Source organism: Grampus griseus, assembly GCF_964374135.1.
Source record: "Grampus griseus genome assembly, chromosome: 15".
NCBI classification, from domain to species: domain Eukaryota; kingdom Metazoa; phylum Chordata; class Mammalia; order Artiodactyla; family Delphinidae; genus Grampus; species Grampus griseus.
Genome location: NC_139009.1, coordinates 31,955,492 through 31,981,113, shown reverse-complemented (window position 1 = coordinate 31,981,113; position 25,622 = coordinate 31,955,492). Strand labels below are relative to the sequence as shown.

The 25,622-nt window shown below is 39.7% G+C and overlaps 1 protein-coding gene across 7 annotated transcripts in view; it reads left to right on the top strand.

Annotated features, from left to right (window-relative positions):
• Positions 1-25,622, top strand: part of SLC8A1 (solute carrier family 8 member A1) — a gene marked incomplete at both ends in the record, with an annotated part of 322,623 nt that overhangs the window by 102,269 nt on the left and 194,732 nt on the right. The window lies entirely within an intron of this gene.

The window sequence follows — 25,622 nt, the reverse complement described above, 5'->3', positions numbered from 1 at the left end:
GAAAAAACTTGCTGGTTTGATCCTTTTTAAGTGTAATATTTAAACAGGACATTTAAATAATCCTGCTGTGTAGGTTTAGGAAGAGCCTCTGAAATAGCCTCGTCTTAACTTTTGATCCCATTTTATCACTGTCTGTTCAAAACCAGATGTAGCTCCCATTCCTTGATTTTTCTGAACATTTCCCCCTTCTTAAAATGTAAGCCCTTTCCTCCTTCTCACTTATAGTATCAATTCAGACCACCTCTTTCTTTTAAATCCAGAGTCTGTTTAAAAGTTAAACGCTCTTTACTAATTCTTTATTTTTAAAAAAATTTTATTGAAATATAGTTGAATTTACAATGTTGTGTTAGTTTCAGGTGTACAGCAAAGTGAAGCAGTTATACATATACATATATCTACTGTTTTTTAGATTCTTTTCCCATTTAGGTCATTACGGAGTATTGAGTAGAGTTCCCTGTGCTATACAGTAGGTCCTTACTAGTTATCCATTTTATATTAGTAGTGTGTATATGTCAATCCCAATCTCCCAGTTTATCCCTCCCCATGCCCCTTTCCCCCGCTGGTAACCATTGCAGCAACATGGATGGACCTAGAGATTGTCATAGGACCTAGAGATTGAGTGAAGTAAGTCAGACAGAGAAAGACAGATATCATATGATATCGCTTTTATGTGGAATCTAAAAAAATGGTACAAATGAACATATTTACAAAACAGAAATAGAGTCACAGACATAGAATACTAATGCTTTTAAACCCATCCTATTTCAGTCCTATAGATTTCTGTTTCGATATCTCCGTCTCTTCTTTATATGCTAATTTATAAATAGGGTGACTATATGTCCCAGTTTTCATAAGGCAGTCTTAGTTTACATGTACTATAATTATTAATAGTGCCCCTTTTATTCACCAAGTGTCCCAATTTGGAGTATAAATTGTATGGTGACTCTACTTATAAGTTAAGTATGCATGGAAATGAGCAAAATATTTTTACAAACTTCTTTCTATTCTAATCTTTCAAACAATTAACCTTATGAAATTAGACTCACCTCTCATAATTTTCTCGTGCGCATTCAAAAACAAAATAAGCACCAAAAAAAAGTTGAGACCTAACATTCTAATATCGTTTCAGATCACTTAAACATTTTGGAATGTTTCTAAATCCCTGCAATGCACTTAAAGTTTAGTTAAACACTCCTGGAAGTTGCTTGGGTAGGAGAGTTTATCTTTGTTGTATTTTCCTCCCCCAAACCTGGGCAAGAAGACAAATAATCGTCAGGTTGCAGATGTTTTGGTCATATGGTCCCTTATAATGCCACTCTGTTAATTTTACATTATGCTGCTTTTTGGTACTTAAATTTTGCCTTACAAATATTGTGGAATGAGTGTTAACAGAGTTTTAAATTCAGGATTTTAAAAAGAGGATTTTGACAGGCAAGTAAGCCAGAAATTCAGATTTGTTTTACATCAAATAGATGAATCATTCAGAATTGTTTTTAGTCAAGGAAATTGACCTTTTAAAAAAAAAAAAAAAACAGGTAAAGAATTAATTTGCAACTCAGATAATTGAAGAAATAAATGATTATTCTATTTGTGAGACCTTTGGGCTTTTCGAGGGTAGCAGTTTCTTGTATGAGTCTACTAAAGTCTTAAGTTCCTCCTGTTTGTATTTCAAATCCTGAAAAAGAAATATTGATAAAAATCAGGATGATTAATTATCAAGTAGATACTGTGCTATGGGTGTCAATCTTTATAGCTTTTCAATAGAAATGATCATCAGCTTTGTAACTTGTCTATGAAAAAGACACTAGAAACTATTGGAAAAGAAAGCATGATAGTTGTCTATGTGATGTTGCTTTACAAAGAATTAAGATTATTTCTGTAAATATTCTTCTCTTAAGTCAATAACCTTTGAATCTATTGATCATTAGTTCATTTTAACTGTTATTTAATCAAATGAATTTTAAATTATAAAAGCTCTTGGACTAAAGTCTCAGTAGCAATGAAATGGAATGTGACCCTTCCTGAACAATGCTAAATGTCTTAATTTTTAATGTTTAAATATGGATTATAGAAACTAAAGGCATAAAGTGTTGTTCTAAGGACTAAATAATTATATATATTTATACAGTATATATTAATTAATGTAATGTAATTATATATATATATTACACAATGCCTGATACATGGAAGGCATTATATAAGTGGCATTTATACAATCATCATTGTTACTTATTTCATACTAAATTGATTAATTCAGTATTGTTCAAACTTGGCTTAATGGCAACCTGTGAAGGCCTTAAATGGGTGAAAATTATGGCTTCTTTTTCCTTCAACAAACATTTATGGATTGCTTATACCTACTATGGGATAGTTCCTTAAAAGTTAAAAAAAAAAAGAATAAAATAGTTCTTACATTCAAGAAGCTTAGCTAGTAAACAAAGGAGTACTTTGAAAACTCTGCTCTTATATTCTGCAAAGCCACAGAGCAGCCTTCTGAAATCGTTACGAATGCAGTCTTTTCCTAAACTCACTCAGTGGGGTGTAACAGGAGAAAAAAGAGTCAAAGAAATTGATTTACTTCTTAATATATGAATCACACAGGGAGGTGGAAGGGTAAGCTGGGACGAAGTGAGAGAGTGGCATGGGCAAATATACACTACCAAATGTAAAACCGATAGCTGGTGGGAAGCAGCCGCATAGCACAGGGAGATCAGCTCAGTGCTTTTTGTCCACCTAGAGGGTGGGATAGGGAGGGTGGGAGGGAGACGCAAAAGGGAGGCGATATGGGGATATATGTACATGTACAGCTGATTCACTTTGTTATACAGCAGAAACTAACACACCGTTGTAAAACAATTATACTCCAATAAAGATGTTAAAAAAAAGAATATATGAATCTTATGAATAAATATTATATCAACTCTAGCGTCAGACGTCATGCGTGAGCCTTTCTATTTTCACAGCGATTCAGCAGCAGATCCTAAGGTGACAAATGAGTGACAAGATTACTCAGTTGCAGCAGATAGTAGAAGCTTAATAAATGCTTGTGAAGTGATGAGTAGGAAATACTTTATGTACCAGTGTCTCAGGGGATTCATAACTTGGAAGGTAACAACCCATAGGACCCACTTCTTTTTTTTTTTTTTTTGCGGTACGCGGGCCTCTCACTGTTGTGGCCTCTCCCGTTGCGGAGCACAGGCTCCGGACGCACAGGCTCAGCGGTCACGCCTCACGGGCCCAGCCGCTCCGCGGCATGTGGGATCTTCCCAGACGGGGGCACGAACCCGTGTCCCCTGCATCGGCAGGCGGACTCTCAACCCCTGCGCCACCAGGGAAGCCCCAGGCCCCACTTCTTAATGAGAGTCTTCTGGTCTGTTTTCAGATCACTGCCTGTTTGAGTATGTCAAACTTGAGGCTCACTTTCTTTTCTGACGAACAGAATCCCAATCAGAACTGATGTAAGTGGTCATGAATGTCTTAGATAATTGACTTGTGCAAACCATACACCAGAAGAGCAGAAAAATCTATTACATTCCTTAACAGATGTTTTCTATGCAATGTTAAAGTAATTATTTGAAAGGCAAAAATCCAGCTGTTGGATTTCTATGACAGAAAGAGGTATGTATTGTGTTTTTGGGAAAAAAAAGTTTCATATTCCCTTTAATTTGTAGATGAGGAAATTGAGGCAGTGGAACCCTAAGTAGGTGTATGACCTTGAAAAACAGACTGAGACAGATGTAGCTCAGGGTTTCCAACTGTCAAAGCAGGGATTTTATAGCCATTCACCTTTGGTTTGCATGCCTGTTTCTCACTCCCCAATCCCTTCACCTGCATGATTACAATGGAAAGTGCAGGGGGACGGGCTATTAGGATGAAGAAATAAAAGATGCTGATGACTCACAGCCAAATAGGCTAATTTTGTTCTGAGCAGTGACTGATAGAATGTTCTGAGAGCACAGGGAGAGAAGAGGTCATGATTTTAATGCATTTTCATTTCATCAAATGCTCTTTTGAGGAGACTCTTAAAAGATCAAGTTTTTAAAATATCGAAAATGGAAGAAAATGTCTCTTGTAAGTATGATCTCCTATGTTACATGATCCATTTAAGATCAAGCCATTCCTCACTCTTCTTAACCATGAGATACACATCAAAGTGATTCAAAGAGGAAATGTTAAGAGTTTAAAGAGACATAACGTCGCTCAGCCAAAAGTGATTTTCTTATTATTTAATAAATTTCTGAGTTTGGGCAGATCCCATTCTTTTTCATTTTTAGCATCCAATTGTAGTTTCATGTGTATTTGTTTAGGGTTATCCATAGCTTGAAACACACATGAAATGGCAAGAAAGCAGGCTATGTGTTCAGAAAGCTATCCCCTAATCCCAGGTAAAGCGGACCAGCCAACTCTCTGCAGAAGTGCTGTGGGACATAATGGTTCGGGGAATCATGTAATGTTGGAGGATAAGATTGACCCGTCTTCATCTGGCCAATATTTGAATCAGTATTTTGGCGAAGACATTGGATGTTTATTAAGTTTGCATTGAATTACAGAATAATTTTTCAAAAATTTTTTTCTGGTGAAAACTAAATATATATGTGTATATCTATAAATGTATGATGGGAGATCTTAGTTAAAAATAAAAAACACCTGCAACTATACAGGCTGTGACTTAGAGAATATGATGATGATGATGATGATGATGACAACAGTGACAACAAATGCTATGTTTATTAAGTCCCAACTCTATGCACGTTTCTGTCCTTGGCAGTTTATATACATTCTGCCTTCTTTCAACAGCTTTACAAGGGAGGTACCATAATCTGCATGTAATAGATGGAGAAATCATCCACTTATTCAGGAAAACATTGATTGAATACTTCCTATTTGATCAAAAGTCACAAACCTCAATGTACCAAAGGTGAATAAGAGTTATTCCTAGATCCTAAGACTCCCCTTGTTTGTTCTGCACCATTTATCTTCATGGATTTTTTTTTAAAAATTTTTCCCCCATTTATTTATTTATTTTTGGTTGTCTTGGGTCTTCATTGCTACGCGGGCTTTCTCTAGTTGTGGAGAGCGGGGGCTACTCTTTGTTGCAGTGCACGGGCTTCTCATTGCGGTGGCTTGTCTTGTTGTGGAGCACAGGCTCTAGGCACGTGGGCTTCAGTAGTTGTGGCATGCAGGCTCAGTAGTTGTGGCTCACGGGCCCTAGCACACAGGCTGAGTAGTTGTGGCACACGGGCTTAGTTGCTCTGCGGCATGTGGGATCTTCCCAGACCAGGGCTTGAACCCATGTCCCCTGCACTGGCAGGCGGATTCTTATCCACTGCGCCACCAGGGAAGCCCTTCATGGATGTTAAATGTACCTCGTAGTACATGGCACGTGCTGATTGTTCAAATAATAGTATTTAATTCCCGTGTTTTTTAAGTGCAGCATATAGGGAAATAATAAGGCATTTTATAAATGCAAAAACCATTGCTCACCTAAAATACCACATAAACTCTTGAAATCTATGCCAATAAAACACACTATTTTTGGAGGAGGCAGGAGTGTGGAGAAGAAGAAAGTTAAAGATTCACAGGAAACTGCAGTGTTGGACTCACATCAGGAATACTGCGTTCAGTTCTTAGTGCCACTTTTTAAGTGGGACATGGGCAAACTCTCCCGAGAATGATGATCAAAATGGTGAAATATCTGAAAGTCGTGTTCTAAAAGAAACAATTGACAAGAATGTAGACGATTTAGGATTCAGGTGTTCACAATCACTTCTTTCAGATGTTAAAGGCGTAGCCCTTGGGAGGAGTTGCTTCTAGATCCAGAAAGGCAGAATGAGGGCTACTGGAGGAAAGCTGAATGAAGGAGATTTCTGCCTGACATGGGGGGTTTATGGCAGGCAGAACTGCTCACACACGGGGCGATGGCATGGGCTGCTTCGTGAGGCATGCCTTCTTTCACTCGTTGAGTTGTTTCCTTAGGAAACATGTACTGAACCTCTCCAATAAAGAACATATGGCCTGGAGAGTGATCGATATGGCCAAAGCTGGCTCAACCAGGTAACAAAGGAGGCTCCAAGAATTAATTGAATAGCAACTGGAAAGGTCTGTGCTGCAGAGAACTAAAGAATAAAACCCTGATGATGTGAAGTGAGGCATAGTGAGTCCCTTAATCCCGCCACCTCGGAGCAGAGTGAAGCAAAGCAAAATTAAATAGAGTTAATGTTGAGCAATTTGTGTCTTATTCCAAATGGTATGACCTGCCAGAGGCTTCATGAACACCTGCTAATTGTTCCACTCAGGAAATGGGAGATTCTTGTTGTAATTACATGCATCTTGTAAAATAATTTGTCACTTTGATTTCTCTTTGTTGTGAAATAAAGCCATTCTCATACCCTCCTGTAAACAGGAGTATGCCAGGAATTAAAGGTCTTCTCATTGTGTCTACCTATATGACGTATTCAGCTGGGCATTCATGTCTTACCCTTTCAAATCCAGTGTCCTGGAAGCTGAGAGCTTTCCAGTAGGTGTTTTTATAACAGTCACAAATCTATCGATTCATTGTTCAAATTCTGGTAACTATAATGTCCATAGAAGTTTTTTACCCTGAGCACCAATTTTTCATTCAAACATCTCAATAAAAGGTTGAGGATAAAAAAGAACAACTTCCAAAAAATAACCTCCCCAAATGCTGAATAAAGAAGTCACTTAATACAGCAGTTAGGCTCATGTCTAAATTTATATATATATATATATATTTCTTCCTCATTGGTTATACTCAGTTGATAAAAATATTAGTGTTATTTTTGGACAGACTCATAAATATCTAGGTTTTACTTAGACAGCAATGGTCTACATTTACCCAACTGGGTTGGAAGCCATTTGTACAGCAGTTAAGGGTGTGAGATTCAGAGCCAGATAACTGTTGCGTCTTCACTTATGGGTCATGTGATCTTGGCAAAGTTAGCAAGTCTGGGTTTCCTTCTCTGCGAAATGGTGATAATAATAATACTTGCCTTGTAGAATTGTAGTGAAGATGATTAAATTATCTAAGATGGTCCATGGGAACGGTTTAGGACAGTCCTTGGGCATAGTAAGTGTGAAGTCTAAGCCAGCAGTCCTCAAATTGTGCTGAGTTTCAGAATCACCTGAAATGGGTTTCTAAAAATACAGACCTCTCCATGAGAGTCTTTAATTAGGTAGTTTGGAGATGAGGCTCAGATAATCATATTTTGAATCATTTCTCCAGGAAATTCTGATGCGTCCCAGAATTTGAAAATCACTTGTTGATGATTTTGAATTTTTCCTCCTTCCGAACTTAGCCCCGTTCCAGCAAGTTTACTTGGCCTGCTTAAGATGTAAAGAAAGGAAAAGGAAATTCAGTTTTCCATGTGAAAGCACTCGTTACTGTGGATACATATTTAGCCCGTCTTTTTCAACCAAACCCTCTTCTGGTCCCTTGTTGCTCTCATGCTTTTCTCAGCGCTGACCACACCAGGAAATCCATGTTGTCAGTACGCTTTGAGGCAGTGACATCAAAAAACTTCAGATACCATGGTGAGGAGTAAAGCAAATGCCAGCATCAGTTTTCCAGTGTAATGAAGATAAAACACAACTTTTAAATATTGAGGAAACACCACAATTTACTGTCTTATTTACATGTTACCATGATTTTTGGATTAAAAATAGTTCTCTTAGGGGACTTCCCTGGTGGTCCAGTGGTTAAGACTGTGCTTCCACTGCAGGGGGTGCAGGTTCCATCCCTAGTTGGGAATTAAGATCCTGCGTGCGGCACAGCTGCAGGCAAAAACATAAATAGTCCTCTTAATTAAAAGCCACTTAAAGTAATAGACTTACAAGGTTTGAGGAATTCTATATTCAATTACAAATGGAGCGTGATTCATTTTTTCAATAGTTTCTATCTTTAAAAAAAAAGCACAATGCAGAATAACATTTTTGATAAGTATCCCATCTTTCCAATTATTCTTTTTTTTAAATTGTTGGCATATAGCTGTGTGTGTTTTTGTTTTAAAGGACATTGAGTCAACCCATAATTAACCGATAGTTGTGTAGAGTCGTTGTAGGTTTTCACTAATAAAAGTTGTTTTCAGTCTTTTATTTTTATCAGTGTCTAGTTTGTCAGTGATTTGTTGATATGAGTTAGAATTCTACTCCTGCCTAAACCCAATCAGCTATTTTCCCTAACTCAGAAAAATATGAATCACAAAACCAATACGATAATGTGGTGTAGTAGGTAGCTTATTTTATTACCACTGCCTTCTCTCAATCTGAGAAGTGATGGATACTGTCTATTTCCAGCCTGGAGTAAATATCAGAGAGAAATTGAACAAGAGAAGTTAGAAAATGGTATCCACTTGAGTCAGGGAGAATTAACCTAGCCTCTGCCAAAAATATCTTCAGAGAAGCTGAACTTCTAAATAACTGAAAAACTTAATACTGGAAGAATTTATGTTCAGTGTTACTGTTACTACTAAAATAAGTGTTATCGGTATAAGAAAAATTGTGAACATTTACTGCAAGCCAGTAAACAAAATAAGCAGATTCCCTACCCTCATGGAGCTTATATTTGAGTAGAAGAAAGCATAAATAAATAAATAAATTAGGGAGTGACAACATGAGACAGGATAAGAGAGACATAGAGAGCTTTAGGGATAGCAAAGGCCCTGAAACCTGGTTGTTTTTTCTTATCCTGATGAGACAAATTAGATGTTGGCCACTCTGAGATGCTGGACTACTACTGGGTAATATATGAAGAGAAACCACAAAGTAGGGCTGGAAGGTGTTTTGGATGGCAGCTGCATAGGGCCCCCTGCATGTAAGTAAGGTTCCCATTTGAAACTGTGCTCAGGAAAGATGTGAGAAGAAGCAGAGGTGAGGAGGGTTGCGTAAGAATTCTATCAGGCAAAATCTGCAGGAGGGAATTGGCATTGGCCTAATGTATCATTGTGCTCATTTTGTAGTAGCTTCCTCTTGTGACTTATATTCTTATCAGGGGAACTCATTAGAAAGGTGAATCCCAGACCCCATCCCAGACCTATTGAATCAGGAACTGGGGCCCTGCAATTTGTGTCTAATTCGACCACCAGGTCACCAGTGGGAGTGAGGCTCCCACTCTGTGAAGGAACTTGATTCTGTCTTCCCACTTCTTCGCTAAGAACAGTTTCATTCAACAGCGTTGTTGACCAGCTCCCAAGGACCGCCTGTTAAGGTAGGGGAGCTCTTGAAGTTATCTGTAGGATCTCTGATCTGATGGGACAGAAACATCTCTCTTGTTTTTAAACTTTATTTTATTGGAGTATAGTTGATTTACAGTGTTCTGTTAGTTTCTGGTGTACAGCAAAGTGATTCAGTTTAAATATATATAGTATTGTTTGCATTTGCTAATCCCAAACTCCCAATCCATTCCTCCTCCACTCCCTTCCCCCTTTGGTAAACATAAGTTTGTTTTCTATGTCTGTGAGTCTGTTTCTGTTTTGTAGATAAATTCATTTGTGTCATATTTTAGATTCCACATACACGTGATATCGTATGGTATTTGTCTTTCTCTCTCTGATATACTTCACTTAGTATGATCATCTCTAGGTCCATCCATGTTGCTGTAAATGGCATTATTTCATTCTTTTTTATGGCTGAGTAGTATTCCACTGTATATCTACACCACATCTTCTTTATCCATTCCTCTGTCGATGGACATTTAGGTTGTTTCCATGTCTTGGCTATTGTAAATAGTGCTGCTATGAACACAGGGGTGCATGTATCTTTTTGTTTTATAGTTTTGTCCGGATATATGCCCAGGAGTGGGATTGCAGGATCATATGGCAATTCTATTTTTAGTTTTTTAAGGAACCCTCCAAACTGTTCTCCATAGTTTTTTAAGGAACCCTCCAAACTGTTCTCCATAGTGGCTGTACCAATTTACATTCATACATTAACAGTGCAAGAGGGTTCCCTTTTCTCCACACCCTCTGGCGCATTTGTTATTTGTAGACTTTTGAATCATGGCCATTCTGACTGGTGTGAGGTGGGACCTCACTGTAGTTTTGATTTGCACATAAAAGTCTCTCTTGCATGGAGTCTTGGTACACCATTTCTTGTTCTCTACCCCACAGCATCACAAAACCTACTCAAATGATAATAAAATTATGTAATTCCATTAAGGGCAGCCTAGAATTTAATAAATAAAGATTGAAAAACTGGCTCACAATCCAGTGATCTAACATGGAAAACACCCGTGTAGGGAGGCGAAGCTGGGTTGAAGTTCACAGGGCTCCTTGGCTCTCAGGCACATCATATGATGCCAGCAGCCAGATGTGTTGAGAATATGTTAGAGTGTGGCTGTCCTGCCCACCGGCTCCAGCCTCCAATTGCCTAGGTTGAAATCCTAATTTGACAGTAGCACTTGAAAGTTAATACTTTTATCCACTATATTTTACAGGTTAGGAAATGGGGTCGCTATGGCCCTATTTTATCATCTATAAGATGAGGATAATGTTAATAATAATAGTTAACGTTCATTCAGTGCTTACCAGGTACCAGGCACTGTACTAAACGCTTTAAATGTATGTGCCGTTTCATCCTCCCAACATCACTATAAGTTAGGTACTATTATTATCCCCATTTTGCTGATGAAGGAAACTGAGGCCCAGGAAAATTGAATAACATGCCCCAAAGCATACTACGAATTTAGTGGAAGAACTGGTATACAGAACCAGGCAGTCTGGCTTAACTACTATTACACATTAATATTATAGTGTTCAAATTCTAATTTTAGATCCACCATTATTCAAAGGTGGTACAAACACATCTTAAAGTCAGATATCAATGACTTCTGAATTATCTGCCTGGCAACCCCCTTTTCATTTTTCCGGTTACCACTTTAGCGCTACCCTCTCTGTGAAGCCTTCTCCTAACTCTCCCTTGAGAGTTCGATGTCACATACTTGCACCAATTATGTGCCTCTCTCTGACCAATAAAATGAGAGATCCTGAAGCATAGGGATGGCTTTATTTACGTGTCTGTTTCTAGCTCTGGCACATGTTCCCTTCTTTCCCATTGCCACGTCTTTGCATTGGTGCATGTCACTGGGGGTTATATTTTAAGGTGCAAACAATTCATCAGAACATGACTTGACACACAGGCCTTGTGTGTGCAACAGATGGAACCATTTAGCGGAAAATCTCATCGGCGCTTTGTGAAAGACTCTCCAGAATGTCAACAAATGGTATTCTGAGACTCCGTTGTTGTCACTGGCATTGCAGCATCATTTTTCATACTCCAATTATGTTACCCTTCTGCACAGTGGTTATCTTTATGTTTCATATTTCACTTAACTATCTTTAAGAAGAGTTATCTGGGTTTTTCGTTGAATTAGGGTATGAAAACCAACAAACCCACATGTTATTACAGACATCTGAAGACTGCATTCAAATACCCAAATCATGACTGCTGAGGGGGCAGGATGGAATCAGAAGTCAATAATCTCAAATTTGGTAATTTTTGAAATCTCAGCTGTTAATGGAAGTCCCCAAGGCCCTCAAGAGACACTAGCCTTGGAATTACAAATGCACCTGCTCAACCCAGCGCATTTCATTCATAAATATATTTGAAGATGCCGGGAGCAGATTCTGAGAAAACTGTAATCCAGTCCCTAGATAGACCATACTGACCACATCCACCAGCTTCATCCTTTTTGATATTCCTGACAAGGTCGTCTAGTTTTTTGTTTTCTAAATTTATTTTATGTTTGTGCATAAAAGTATTTATGCAGCATCCACTTTTTCCTTGACTCTGAGTTTTTGTTCAGATAGACTAAACTCATTGAAGTTCACAAGTGATTTAGAAATGGTATATGGAAGTATTCAGGTTCTAAAGATTCTGTGCCAAATAATAAGGAAAACGTACTTCCCCCTCAAAAAAAAAACTGAGTGAAATAAGTTGACTTAATGAACTACGTCTCCTCTTCATGTTAATCTGTAATTGTATGTTGATTTCACAATCATTTTATTTGGCCCTTGTAATGATTTCATTATTAGCATTCTTGATTGCCATATATGTCATTGACATCTATGTAATCACTTGGTTCACCTTGGCTTCTTCATCACCAGTAACCAGTCAGTTTATGGAAATATCAGTGCAGTTGGTAATTTTATCAAAAGCAATTTTTTCTGAATTAATAATCACTTGGGTAAACTGTTGGCCTCTATAATTCTATAAAAGTACAGTCTGAGATCAATAGATATTTCATTTTTATTAAGCAGTTGAATATCAATGAACATTTAAATGGATATAGGTAGCCCTGGAACTTTTAGTTTATATTATTATGGATATTACTATTATATTATTTTTTGTAATTCCCATAGGACCTATGTTCAGACTTTTTGTTATAGGTCAACTTAGAAATGCTATTTAGTCATTAAAAATGGTGGAGAAATTTTTTCTACAAGCTGATGTTCTTGAATTCATGCTTACAGCTATTTTAAAAGGGAAACAAACTTTGAGAATGGAAAAATTGTTGTGGTGTAAAATTCATGATTTCAGCTAAACTTTTATCATGCTTATACAAAGAAAATGTGCTCCTATTTTTAATTTCTATAATGAACTAAGCAAACTTTTTATACAAGACTTATTTATTAATGTTTAACCAAATTCTGTGTTCATACACAGCACTCAAATAGGAAAAAATTATTCTTATCCCTTAAGCTCTTTGAATGTCTCTAGGTTTTTTCCAATGAAGTGAACGCATTGCTTTGCAGAAGTATCTAAACTTATTCAAGTGGTGTTCCTTTTAGTAAATTACTTTTTTCCCCCCAACACCCGAATGGCAAGTCTGCTTACTTCTCAGTCTCCTAATGCTCCTTAGACTGCAAAAGGAAGTGCAGTCTAGTGCACAATCACGCCAGTCTGAATGGATCGTGGCTCACAGACCAAATATGGTTTTATTGACCATGATGAGCACAAACCAACACTTTTCTTTTCATCGTGCATACCATGTCAAGGAATTCTAGATACTCAGAGAGGTTGTCTCAACAACGGAGACTCAGATCCTGCTTAGAGAACAAAAGACTTTCATATGATGTTTTTTCCATGAAACTTTTGAATACAAAACCTATAAACCTTTTTCTACATAGAAGGTTTCTAATATACAATTTAAATTGGCCTGAGACCAGTGCAGTTACTTGTCTTGGTTGTATGCCAGGTTCATTTCTTTCTTTTTTTTTTTTTTTTTTTTTGCGGTACGCGGGCCTCTCACTGTTGTGGCCTCTCCCGTTGCGGAGCACAGGCTCCGGACGCGCAGGCTCAGCGGCCATGGCTCACGGGCCCAGCCGCTCCGCGGCATGTGGGATCTTCCCGGACCGGGGCACAAACGCGTGTCCCCTGCATCGGCAGACGGACTCTCAACCACTGCGCCACCAGGGAAGCTCTCAGGTTCGTTTTTTGATACAACCATTCTCAATTGCAAAAAACTTTTGAGTATTTCCCCACTTTTGTTTCTTAATGAAGTATAACCATGTGCCAAAGGCTACATAGAACGAAGGTGAAATTTAGATAAATTCATATCTCTGGGACCCCGTTACTGGAATATAGTTTTCTAATATGACTGGTACTCTAGCTTCGTGAAAAGATAAATGTTCCAAAAGGTTTATTTTGAATAAGAGAGTGTCATTAAAGACACACAATCCATTTTTATTTGTATTTATCTATTTTGACCAATTCTTCAGTCAGAGATCATGGTTTGGGGCCACATTTAAAGCTTCACATCTACGTTAAAATTCACTCTTTCTCTTTTCTAAAGCTAGTTCAGAACTAACACAATTGCATCTCACAAATGTAGACAGAAAGGCAGTTGAAACAGATTTAGACAATTGAAATTCAAAAGAGCGTTGCTAGGAAAGGAGACAGTTATTTGTTTATCTCACTCAGGCCAAGCCAATGGCATGGAGGCAGCAACCTTGACCAACCTTCTGCTTTTTCAGAAATTGGTTTGTTTTGGAATTTAACATTAGCAAAAATAATGAAGTGTTAATCATATTATTAAGCTGATGAGCATCATATTAATAAACTCAAAAAGGAAAAATCATATGATCATCCCAATAGGTGTGGAAAAAGCAATGACTAAATCCAACATCCGTTCCTAATAAAAACTCTCAGAAAAACTAGGAATTAAAGGAAAGGTCTTCAACCTAGTAAAGGAAATTCATGAGAAACTTAAAACTAACATCATACTTAACAATGAAAGGCTGAATGCTTTTTCCTTAAGATCAGGAACAAGGCAAAAATATCTGATTTCACTAATTTTATTTAATGTTATCCTGGAAATTCTAGCCAGGGCAATAAAGGAAGGAAAAGAAAGGCATCCAGATTAGAAAGGCAGAAGGAAAACCCTGTATTCACAGACAACATGATTGTCTATGTTGAAAATCCAATGGAACCTACAAAAGTAAAACTCCTAAAACTAGTAAAGGAATTTTAAAAGTTTGCAGGGTACAAGATCAATATGCAAAAATTAATTGTATTTCTATATACTAGCAGTAAATGCAAATTGACATTAGAAAGTCAGTACCATCAAAAATATAAAATGCACTTTAAAATGTTCAGTTTATTATATGTTAATGGTACCTCAAAAACTGGAACAATAGACCTTGAGAGTATGGGAATAATTGTGAAAAGTTATTAGATATAAAACTAACCTATATTTGCAACAAGTGATAAAGTCTAACACTATATCTAACAAACCATTATTCCAAATCTCAAAGTAAGAGCTTCGATTCTGTTCATGGGATCAGCTGGGTATCCAGTACTATCTTGTATTTTTCAATGAATGTGGTCCACTGGTTTTGGAACTAGAAGTCCATTCTTAAAAGTACTTGTGAAATTTACAGGAGACCTAAGGAGAATCTGTCTCTCTATGGTGAAAATGGTGCCTGTCACTAATGTTCATTATGATGACTCTGGTAGTCTGATCCCTTATAAAGTGGACATGATCTATTCTTGTAGCTTTCAACCTCATGAATAAGCAAATGGAGTGATTCAAAGTACCCTATTAATAGGACTTTCCTATGAGATGAAGGTGGGTAGAAACAAACTCAGCAAATATGCCCCTTGAAGGGAGGCTTTCTGTAAACTTTGCAACAAGGCAGAGGTGATTTGTAAGTTTTAGATATCAAGTAGATGACCTAAAGCCTGAAGGTAGATTCTAAACCATGAATTCTATGCTTAACCTAGACAGAAGATCCTGATTTAAGAAATCAAAAGGAGTGAAAAGGAGCTGCACCTCTTCGAGAGAGAAGGGCCTAGAAGCAAGAGGGGAAGAGAGGAGATAGGTCATGACCCCATGCATTTGTTTCTTTTCACAAGCTTCCTTTTGTATTGATTCATATTTGATGCAGAAGATTTGAGCACTTTCTCAGTTTCTGAAGATGGTAAAAGCACTTCGGTTTTATTTTTGTTACAGATTCTAAAAGATATTTTTGTAGGAAAAATAATAAGGAACCTGTTTTGCAATCACAATATTCAAAATAAGGTCTGTTTTTAGCATTTTAATTATATAAGTAATCTGTGTTCATTTTAGAAAAAATAGAAGATAAAGAGAAAAAAAACAAAACAAAACAAAAATTCAAATCCTCTTATAATTCCACTCTTTGGGGATGTAATTCTCAATACTTTATGGATGTCCTTCCAGATGTCTTCTTTGTGTGTGTGGGTGTGTGTGTGTGTGTGTATGATATACAGAGATCAAACTTTAAATATTCTTATGTAACCATTTTTCTATTAACAACAAGTTATCAAACTCTTTTTGCCAGTAAGGATACATCTATACCACCATCTTATTGCCTTCAGTTGCTTCATTCTGTGAATGCACCAAAATAATTTTAACCAATCTCAAAGCTGTTAAGGTCTATTTATTTTTAATTTCCTTTCTGTTTTTCTGAAGGAACAAAGATTTCCTCTGTAGCATGATCCTAGCAGAAATTGATTAAAAAGCTGTCGTTCTGGATTTTAAATGGCAAAGTGCTTTTGGAGTCATAGCTTTTGAACTGTTAATTTTATAATACTGTTGAACACTGAGCACTGTTTAGTGGTCCTTACATGATATTTATGTGTGTATTCTGGGCATGACTGTATTAATCACTGTACAGAATTAGGCCTTTTCCACTGGCTGACTTCTTAGGGAACCTCATTCATTTCTTTCAGTTTCTAAACCTACAGATTGATCCTAATTTGTGAAATTTATTTAAAATATAAAGGAACCCCCTATGTTTAGACAACCAGTAAGGCTGAGGTCAAAAGACACCAAACTTTTTTTGAAGCTAATGTAAAAATCTCTTAAGACCTTCAGCTGGCTCTTACATAGCATGACATTGGGTGAATATGTGCCTGCTGGGCTGTATTTTGACACCAGCATATGACTAAATCCAACTGCTGGGACTTTGGCAGCGAGCTATCATAGAAAATACATCCTACTGAGAGGAAGGAGACTAAGGAGATAGTCTTTATGGTTTGTGAACTTGGGGAGGTCTCTTAGCCTCTCTGGGATTCAGATTGTTCAATTTTAAAATGATGGAGTTGGAGAAGACAGCTCTAAGTTTTCCTCCAGTGCAAATATTCTGTGGTTCTGTGACAGGGAACTCTGGAGTCCAAGCCCTAAGTCAGGGCTGCTGCTACAGACCCAGATACTACAGATCCCTGGCTGCTTGGCCTACATCCTTGGCCACTGACCTCATCTCACGCACTGCTCTTTCTCTCTTATTTGGCCTCTCACTCTGTACTCAGATCTTAACGGTGCCCCTTGGCCTCCTTTATCTTGTACTTTCTTTCCTCATTCCCCAGTTATGTCCTGCCTCTTGCTTATGTTCTGTGAAATCTGCCATGTCCCATTGGGTTAGCCCAACTCTTATTCGGTCCTGGTTACCCTTGGCCTGCACTAGAACCATGCTGCCTGGGACCATGACATCTAGAGTTGGTAATGAGGGTGAGTTGAGTCTGTTCCAACTCCCTACAGCTGAAAGAAAAGGAGAACTTTAATATCTAGCTGCCTTGTAATTGCTTAAAAAATATTAGTGCTGATGTATGATATGAACTTGAAAACGTTATGCTAAGTGAAACAAGCCAGCCACAAAAGACCACATATTGTATGATTCCATGTATATGAAATATCCAGAATAGGCCATTATGTAGAGACTGAAAGTAGGTTAGTGATTGTCAGGGGCTGGAGGAAGGGGAAAATAGGAGTGACTTGTAATTGGTACAAGGTTTCTTCTTTAGGTGATTAAAATATTCTGGAATTAGAGAGTGATGATGGTTGCACAACCTTGCAAATATACTAAAAGCCACTGAATTATATACTTCAGTAGGGTGGATTTTATGGTATGTAAATTGCATCTCAAAAAATATTTGTTTACTAAGTAACACATTCAGGTAATCATTTATTTACACAGTATGAATTGCTTAGACATTTGGGAATATTTCAATAACCGATTTCATGGAGAGGGTTGGGACCACGTAGGTACAGCCAAAAACACAGGTGCTTTTTATCTGTGTGCTCCCAGAGCCGGAAGTCCTCCCTAGGGAGGAGTTTCCCTTGATCACTGCAGAGAACAGCAGGAACAGATATCTGCAGACTTTATTCCTGTGTTGTTGAAAATGTAGTGCTTGTCATTAAAACACATTAAAAACACACCTTGACTAAGAAGGTAAATAGGGAAGAAGTGAGATTTTTGCCTGAAGCACTACCACTTTGGTATCTGTTCCCTCAAAAGCTAAACTGAGCTTTTAAAAAAATGAAAAATCAACAATAACAAAAGCAAGTTGGATTTCACAATCAGAGGGGTTTTTTCCCTCCAAAATAGTGATTCAACTTGATATTTCACCACGTTTAGGAGGAGTTTTAGGTTGAATAAACATCATCTCAATATCTCCAGTTAGCTTTGGAGTCCAACTGTCCACAGGACCCAGTGCCCTAAATATTTGGAGAAATATATTTTCCTATCCAATTCCCCAGGCAGGTTTATACCACATCAACTTGCCTGCTGAGAGCCTGTCCTATTTTTAAAGGCCTCCAGGGAAGATGCATCTTCAAAGAGATGGGATGACAGAGCTTTGCCCTGTGTAGCATTCCCAGCGGAGCTAATCAGCCAGGTGCCTGATCTCCACGGCATCTACCTGGTTCCCTCCTCCCCAGCAGGACTGAACCGCTATCGGAAATTATCGGAAATAATTGTGAACCCAGCACACCTTTGGGGGTTTGTTTTTATTCCGTTTTGATTTTTTTTTTTCCAGCAGAGCAATTCCTTCTGCTTCCTGAGTGAAGTTCAGCACTAAAATATTAGCCATGATTCCCAGAAGTCCTGGTGGCTCAGAGCCTTATAGCATCACTTCCCAGATTCTTCCTATTTGCTGCTCAGCAGGAATGATCCAGGTTCCCTCAAACCAAGGAGTCACTGGTTACTTTCCATCACATGTGGCATCAAAAGTATTTTGATGTGACTCTTCCACCCTACCCTCTCTGCGTCTCCATGGCAGGTCTGACAGATGTCTAGCTTAGTCTTGTCACTTTGCAGAAGAAGAAACCAGGTGAGGTCTAGACTTGTCCAGGGTGATCCAGGAAGGTAGTGATTGATGGAGAATCCAGACATTGAGGCTCCAGTTAGGTGATTGCATACAATGGCCATGCTGCCATATTGTTAGGGTCCTATCATTCCACTTAGATTCTTGCTCCTTTCACCACAGGAAGAATTATTAATGATGAATAATTATTAAAAATTATTGTTACTACAGCAAATCATGAAGCAGTTTCTACTACTCAGAAACCAGCAAAAGGCAGATGCCCACAAAAGAACAACACCATACTTTAGTAGTTCATCTTATGGGACCCAAATGGGTTTCTTAGGCTTGAGAAAAGAAACTCTCTTGAATAGTGTTGAATAGTGCTTGTTTAATTGGTATTATTTCTTTTACTGAATCTCTTATTGTTTTTGGTTTTGGTTTAATGACCCAGGACTGACTACTGTCTTTAGAGTTGGTTGCTTAGGACGTTACATGATCACGACCCAGCCTGCAGTACAAACTGTCCATTTTCCCTTCTGGATGGTTCCAGAGCCTTTGCTGTTATCCCATGCCACTGAAAGGCACAAGCTCAATAGAACGTGGGCCGATACTCCTAAATTGACATTTGTAGATTTGTTTCCTTTACGTGAACAAAGTGTGTTACTAATCAGACACCTCTGGTAACCAGGGGTCTTGGCTTCCCATGCAAAGAAATCTGACCAGAGACTGTACCCCTCTAGGCAATTTCTAATATTAAAACCAACAAGGGAGTATTATTAAAGGGGTTTTGGTTTTCTCTGGTTGAATTATTTGTGTCATGATTGTTTCAATTTATGGACTAAATGAGCCTTTACTACAGTAAATGTGGGAACAGTCTTTATTTTAAAAAAAATCAGAGATTTGTCTTCTGACTCATCACAATATTTCTTCAGCATAGTTTGGTGGAAAGTATTAGCTTCCCCATTCTCTGGATAGGAAAATTGGATCCAAAATGTTGTTTCACATAGCCAACTAGCCATGGAGCCTGGCTTCGACTTCAGATCTGCTGATTTCCACTTCTGTTCAGGAAAGGACATTGAGACTTAAATTAAGAAACCGTATTCTGAAAGGAAAGGTTTGCCATTATTTGGGCAAAGGCTTATTATAGACTTTGGCAATGGGACTGAGTGTCACACTTTCCTTTGGCAACTGTGGGTATTCCAGTCCAATCGGTATATATTTCCAAGAACTTTCCCCGTGGGCCTATTTTTGGCTTCCATTTGCACAATGTTAAGGGATAATAACATCTACCAAGTTGATGTCTAAAAGTTTGCACAGAAATGTTCCATGCTACACACTCCCTTCTCCTCCATTCTTCTTCTTACATGTCCTCAAATGCCCTTGCACCTCTGGATTCTCCTGCCACAGACTTATTATTCCACTTCACACTCATACTCTTCTCTATTCCTGCCTCCGTATCAGAATATAATCTAAACGCCTTCAATTGTGACCTTGTTATGTGAGCCCAAATGCTGACAATATTCATCTTCACTCTACCATCGGGCACCAGGAATGCTACCCTACAGCTGTCCTTCTCATCTCCTCCACCCCAGGAATGTGGACTCTCCCTGGCTTCCCTCTTACTTGGGTTCCCCAAGCTTATCTGCTTGCTGGCTTGCCATCCTGTTTATGCGTGGTCAGATGTCAGATGCATTTGTGTAGAAGTATGAGCATCTCAGAATAGACAGGGCCTTGGAAATGCATTCATACTCACAAAACTTGGAGGGGAAAAGACGCAGCTGCTTAAGAGTGTACGTTAAGGTGAGCCAAGCTACAAAATGCACCATTCTGCTTGAATTCAGTTACAGAGTTACATGTCCACACACTCTTTTCTGTCATTTTCTAATATGAGGGTTCATATAATGCCAAAAAAGCAGTACAAACTTCCTATTTAAAAAAACTGTTATTTATTATTGTAAAAACCTCATTTTCTTAGAAATCTGTACTCCATCTGAATTATTCTGAAAGGTAAGCTTGCTTTCTTCCCCTGTCATGCACCTGGTAAATATATCCATGGAAATTCATTATGTCAGTGAAGTAGTTAGATGTTTATCTTTGGAATGTGCAAGGATCATTTCCACTAGGTGAGGTCAGAAGGGTAAATTGTTTTAGTCACCAGGGAATGTGAGGACATTGGCAGTGCATTCATTTATCTAACACATTTTCTTGAGCACTTACTATGTGCCAAATGCTCATCACATGCTCTGATGTTAGTGATACTTTTTCCCCTGAACAGTGTACACCCAGCTCTGTAATTTGATCCCTATTTCAATTCTTAATTTACATGTCTGTCTCTTTCCTTAGACCAGTGATTCTCAACAAGGGGCAGTTTTGACCCCCAGGGGACATTTAGCAATGCCGGGAGACATCTTTATTGCCACAACTGGGGAGGTGCTACTGATATTTAGTGGATAGAGGCCAGGGATGCTGATAGACGTAATTCACAAGACAGCCCTACCACAACCAAAAATGATCAGCCCAAAATGTGACTAAGAAAGGGTTAAGAAACCCTGCCCCAGATTACATGCCTGGAGGGCAGGGACTAGGTCCTGATCATCTTTGTATGTCCACTGCGGGCATATGTAGAAGGGCCTCACCAAGTGGTGGCAGTGATAATAAGGTTGACATTTCAGGAATGCAAGGATGAATAGAACAAAGCCCCTTTCTTCGAGCCTTGCTACTCCTATGTGATTCTGGACCAGCAGAGTTGCAGCCACCTAGGAAGTTGTTAGAAAGGCAGAATCTCAAGCCCCACTCCAGATCTACTGAAGCAGAATCTGCATTTCTTTTTTGGCATTGGCCAAGGCTTTTTATTTTATTTATTTTATTTTTTCTTAACATCTTTATTGGAGTATAATTGCTTTACAATGGTGTGTTAGTTTCTGCTGTATAACAAAGTGAATCAGCTATACATATCCACATAGCCCCATATCTCCTCTCCCTCTTGTGTCTCCCTCCCACCCACCCTCTCCCTAACAAAACCCTCAGGTGATTCACACACACATGAAAGTTGAAAAGTACTGACCCCAAGATCTTTAGAGTTAAATGGGTGGAGCGGTTAGGCTGACGATGCCCCAAAGCAACGGTCCAAGTTTACCTGGCAGCGAGAGCACAGCAGCACCGCCTGGACTCATCTCTGGAGCACACAGTCTAGGCGGGCAGGGCTGTAGCCTAGAAAACAGCTGGAGTTGGGGACCCCAGAACCGTAGCTGGTAACCCAGGCGAAACCACGCAGAACACACGGACTAGAAGGCAGTGGTGGTGATGAACCAGCAGACACTGTAGCATGAGCGGCAGCGGCGGCGGCTGGGTCAAGGAAAGGGGTGGGACAAGACTCTGGGCAGTCCACATGGAAGAGGAAGGCTGCCAGGCAGCGCCAAGGGGGCTGACAGTGGGAAAGGACAGGCCACGTGCCAAACCCGGGGGAGGCCAAGGCTCTGAGACTGCAGGGGCGAGAGGCAGCAGCCCAGGCTGGCTACAGGCTGTCATTCCATTGTCTGGGTGGCTGGAGTTCATTAGGGGAATCGAGTTACTCATAATCTTTCTACAATAGCTCATAGTCCTTCCAGGACTTGATAATGTGGTAATTAACATGGGGATTCCAGGAATGCCTTGGATTTGAGTTCTGTCTGTAGCAGGCTGATATGTCTGGAATCTGGATATTGAAAGTTGCTCTTCCAACATCCTCCTTATTTCCTTCACAAAGGATCAAGCGGACTAAAAATCAGAGCAAAGGGGCAAATAGGAACTAGAGGAAGGAAACCTCTGAGGGGTCCGTGTCCCGGCGGCCCTTCTGTATTTGCCTGTGGTCAAAATGCTACCATGGTGTTTAAACACGTGGCATTATCCAAGTTTATGAGCACTGTTAAAGGCCTTTGTTTCATGTGTTTGTTCAAAAGCTACCAGAACCCTTTTTAAGGAGCTGTAGACTTAACCAAGCTGTCTTGGTAAACGACATCTTGTTGTCCCAGGTTCCTGTGACTTCTAACCATGACCTGGAACGTTTCACTTGCTCTGGGAATGAGCGAGAGGTGTCCACTGCCCAGATTTGGCTGGGTGAAGAGCCACGTCCCTTAGTAGAGGAACCGGTCTTCCTCTCTCTTCCCCAGATTAGCTTCAGCAATTGTCTGTGTCTCATACTTAGCTCAGACTTGAACAACAGGAGGTCTGGAAAACCCAGAATCCCCCATCCTGTTATCAGAAGGACAGGTTGCTTAATCTTCGGGGAACCCACCAATGCTTCCTCTGAGTATGTTTTTATAGCAAATGGTACTTCTGAATTGTGTCCCTAATTTGGTTTCAGATTATGAGTAGGCCTGGACATCAAGTCCTTGCCATCTGTGCTTTTCTTTTCCTCCGGTACTTCAGGAGCACACGGGAGTGCAAGCAACCAGACTTCTAGAGGTCCCCCAAACTCGAGACGGTCCAAGAAAAGCAAAGTGAGTTAGTGCAGCGTCTTGTCCTTGCCGTGGGTTACGCTTGCCGCAACTCCCTGTACTCTGCCCATGTATCCATTTTCGAGTGAAGGTACCAGTGGGTACCTAGACAGTATCTCCTCCTTCCACTCTCCACCCCCCCAACCCCCAGTGTTGACCCCAGGAGACCTTGGGCCACTGATTAGACTTAGAATGTGATGCGTATGTTTGCAGTTAAGCAGGAAATCAAACTTGAAGTAAAATTTCCTCCTCTTTGGGAAAGATTCTTTCCTGCTCTTGAGAGGATGGGGGAACCTGGAATAGTATAAAGTTTTTAAACTGAAGGAACATAGCATCATAGGGTCAGCTGAGAATTATACTTCTGGAAACAGTCACTTGTCCGAAATAAATCCGATTCTGGCAGAGTGTAGACACAGTATACAGAGTCAATTCATTTTGCTAGTGTTTACAGTCCGCAAGAGAGGGAGAATGTGAAAATGCCATATTGGTTTTTTTGCCTATTTTAGATGTTGAGATCTCCTTGGACCCCAGAGCTAGGCATGCAAGTGCTTTTCAGATCCTGTGGCCCACGGTCAGAATTTTATGGATAAGGAAACAGACTCCGAAGGGCAGAGTAGCCTAAATTTGAGTGTTGGAATCATATTTATGTTCTACCAGTAGCTTGGCCACCAACTAACTTTATGGCCTTGGGCAAGTTACATCGACTCCTCCAGCCTTAGTTTCTTGAACTCTAAGAAGGGGTTTAGAGGGTTGTTCTAAATCTTAAAGGAAATAATACATATAAAGCACTTAGCCGAATTATCAAAACGTAGCATACAGTGAACAAAAATTGTTATCGCTGTTTTTGTTTTTGTTATTGTGGAGCTAGTTGGTACAAGAGGCAGGATGGAAAGCTAGACTCTCTTGACTCCCCACCAGATGAAATTCCTTAACCTCCTTCCCCTGCTCTGTTCCTACAAGATTGTAGGGCCCAATCACACTTTCCTGTTTCTCTTCACCTGGAAAAATTCCTATCCTCAGAAAAGATGATTAAATATTGATTCTTCCTGAATAGGAACTGAGTTGCCTTAACCTACCCGTGTAAGACACGTGTTGGTTACTCCTTCCTAGTTCTTGGGTCTACTTGTTGGGCTCCGACAAAACTCAAAGCTCAGGGGCCTACAGCTCGGAGCTTGTGTCTGAGGTTTGAACCGCAGAGAATTCCTGGGCTCACAGGGGCACAGTGGGACTCGGAAGGATTCTGGTCTATTATACACATCTTGTTCCAGTTTTATTCTGAGGAGCTGAAGCAGTGCTTCATCATGACTCAGCCAAGGAAATAAATAGGAAATGTACAACGTCTTCTCTGTGGGATAGAACATTCTAGATTTCATGCACTCAGCTTTCTAAAGAAGTGGGACATAAAGGCTTTGGAATCATCCAGAGCTGGCTGGGAATCCTGGCTCCACGGTTTACTAGTTGTGTGACCTTCTGTTAGCTATGTGACCTCTCCAAGCCTGTTTTCTCATGTGTAAAATGGATGTAATACCAATAGCGACTTCATAGGATTGCTCGGGGGATAAAATGAGGTAGTACCTAATGCATGCCTGGTATGTATTAGAGGGACTTAAGTGACCTAGATCTTATTGAGAGGCTAATTGGTGCATGGGAAATTAAAAACCACACTTGTTTTCCTCGTTTGTCACCAAAGCAAGTAGAAGGTATGACGCCTTTCCCCTTTGGAGGTATTGGTGCTATGCAGTCACTTCCTTTCCCGAGGGCCAGGACTGCGATGGGGGTATCTACGTGCGCATGGGGTGCAGGGGTTCAGGAAGGCTCAGGGATGCTCACAGGGAGATTCTTCCGGGGATTTTGCCACTACTCTGTCACCACTGCCCTAGACTGATTAGTATGAACAAAGGACTACTCCTTGGCAAGTTACTCAGTTTATTTTTCTCATGAGCATTGAATATGGCCCAGGGCTTACACTTCCACCCAACTGCATTTCCATTGGGAGGATGTTTGGGCAGAGGCACATGGGAAGCTCTTTCAGGTGCAGTAGAGAGTGATGGAATTGAAGGTGAGGGAGGATGCGGGCAAGAAGCCGATTCCCCAATCCCCTGGATCATCACCGTCGTGAGTCCAAATGTTTCCAGACCGCTTCTGCAGCGCCCGTTCCTGAGAAGTGAGCCAGCAATTTGTAACTTTCCTACATCTCCCTTCCCTTCTCCCATCTTCAGAACAGGCTTGACAGATGTTCCAGGGCTCTTGAATTCGAGATGAACAGTCCAAGCAGGGAATGAGTTTATCTACAGTTTCTATTAGAGAATGAGGGAAAGAGAGAGGAAGAAAGGAGGAGAGCCTGACTGCTGACAGTGCAATCTTGTGGCTTAAAGTGTCTTTAATAGGTTTTCCCCACTCTGTGGAGAGCAGGCAAATCACTTAGGCAATCAACTCCTTTCCTGGATAATGAGTATGGACGTCTTTCCCAGGATCCTGATGGCAGAAGATGTAGAAACAAATTGTGACACAGAGCCACAGAAACCTTAGCTGGTAGGGGCAGCACAACAATCTCACTTGGTTTTGATGCCCAGAGAGGTGGGTCGTGCA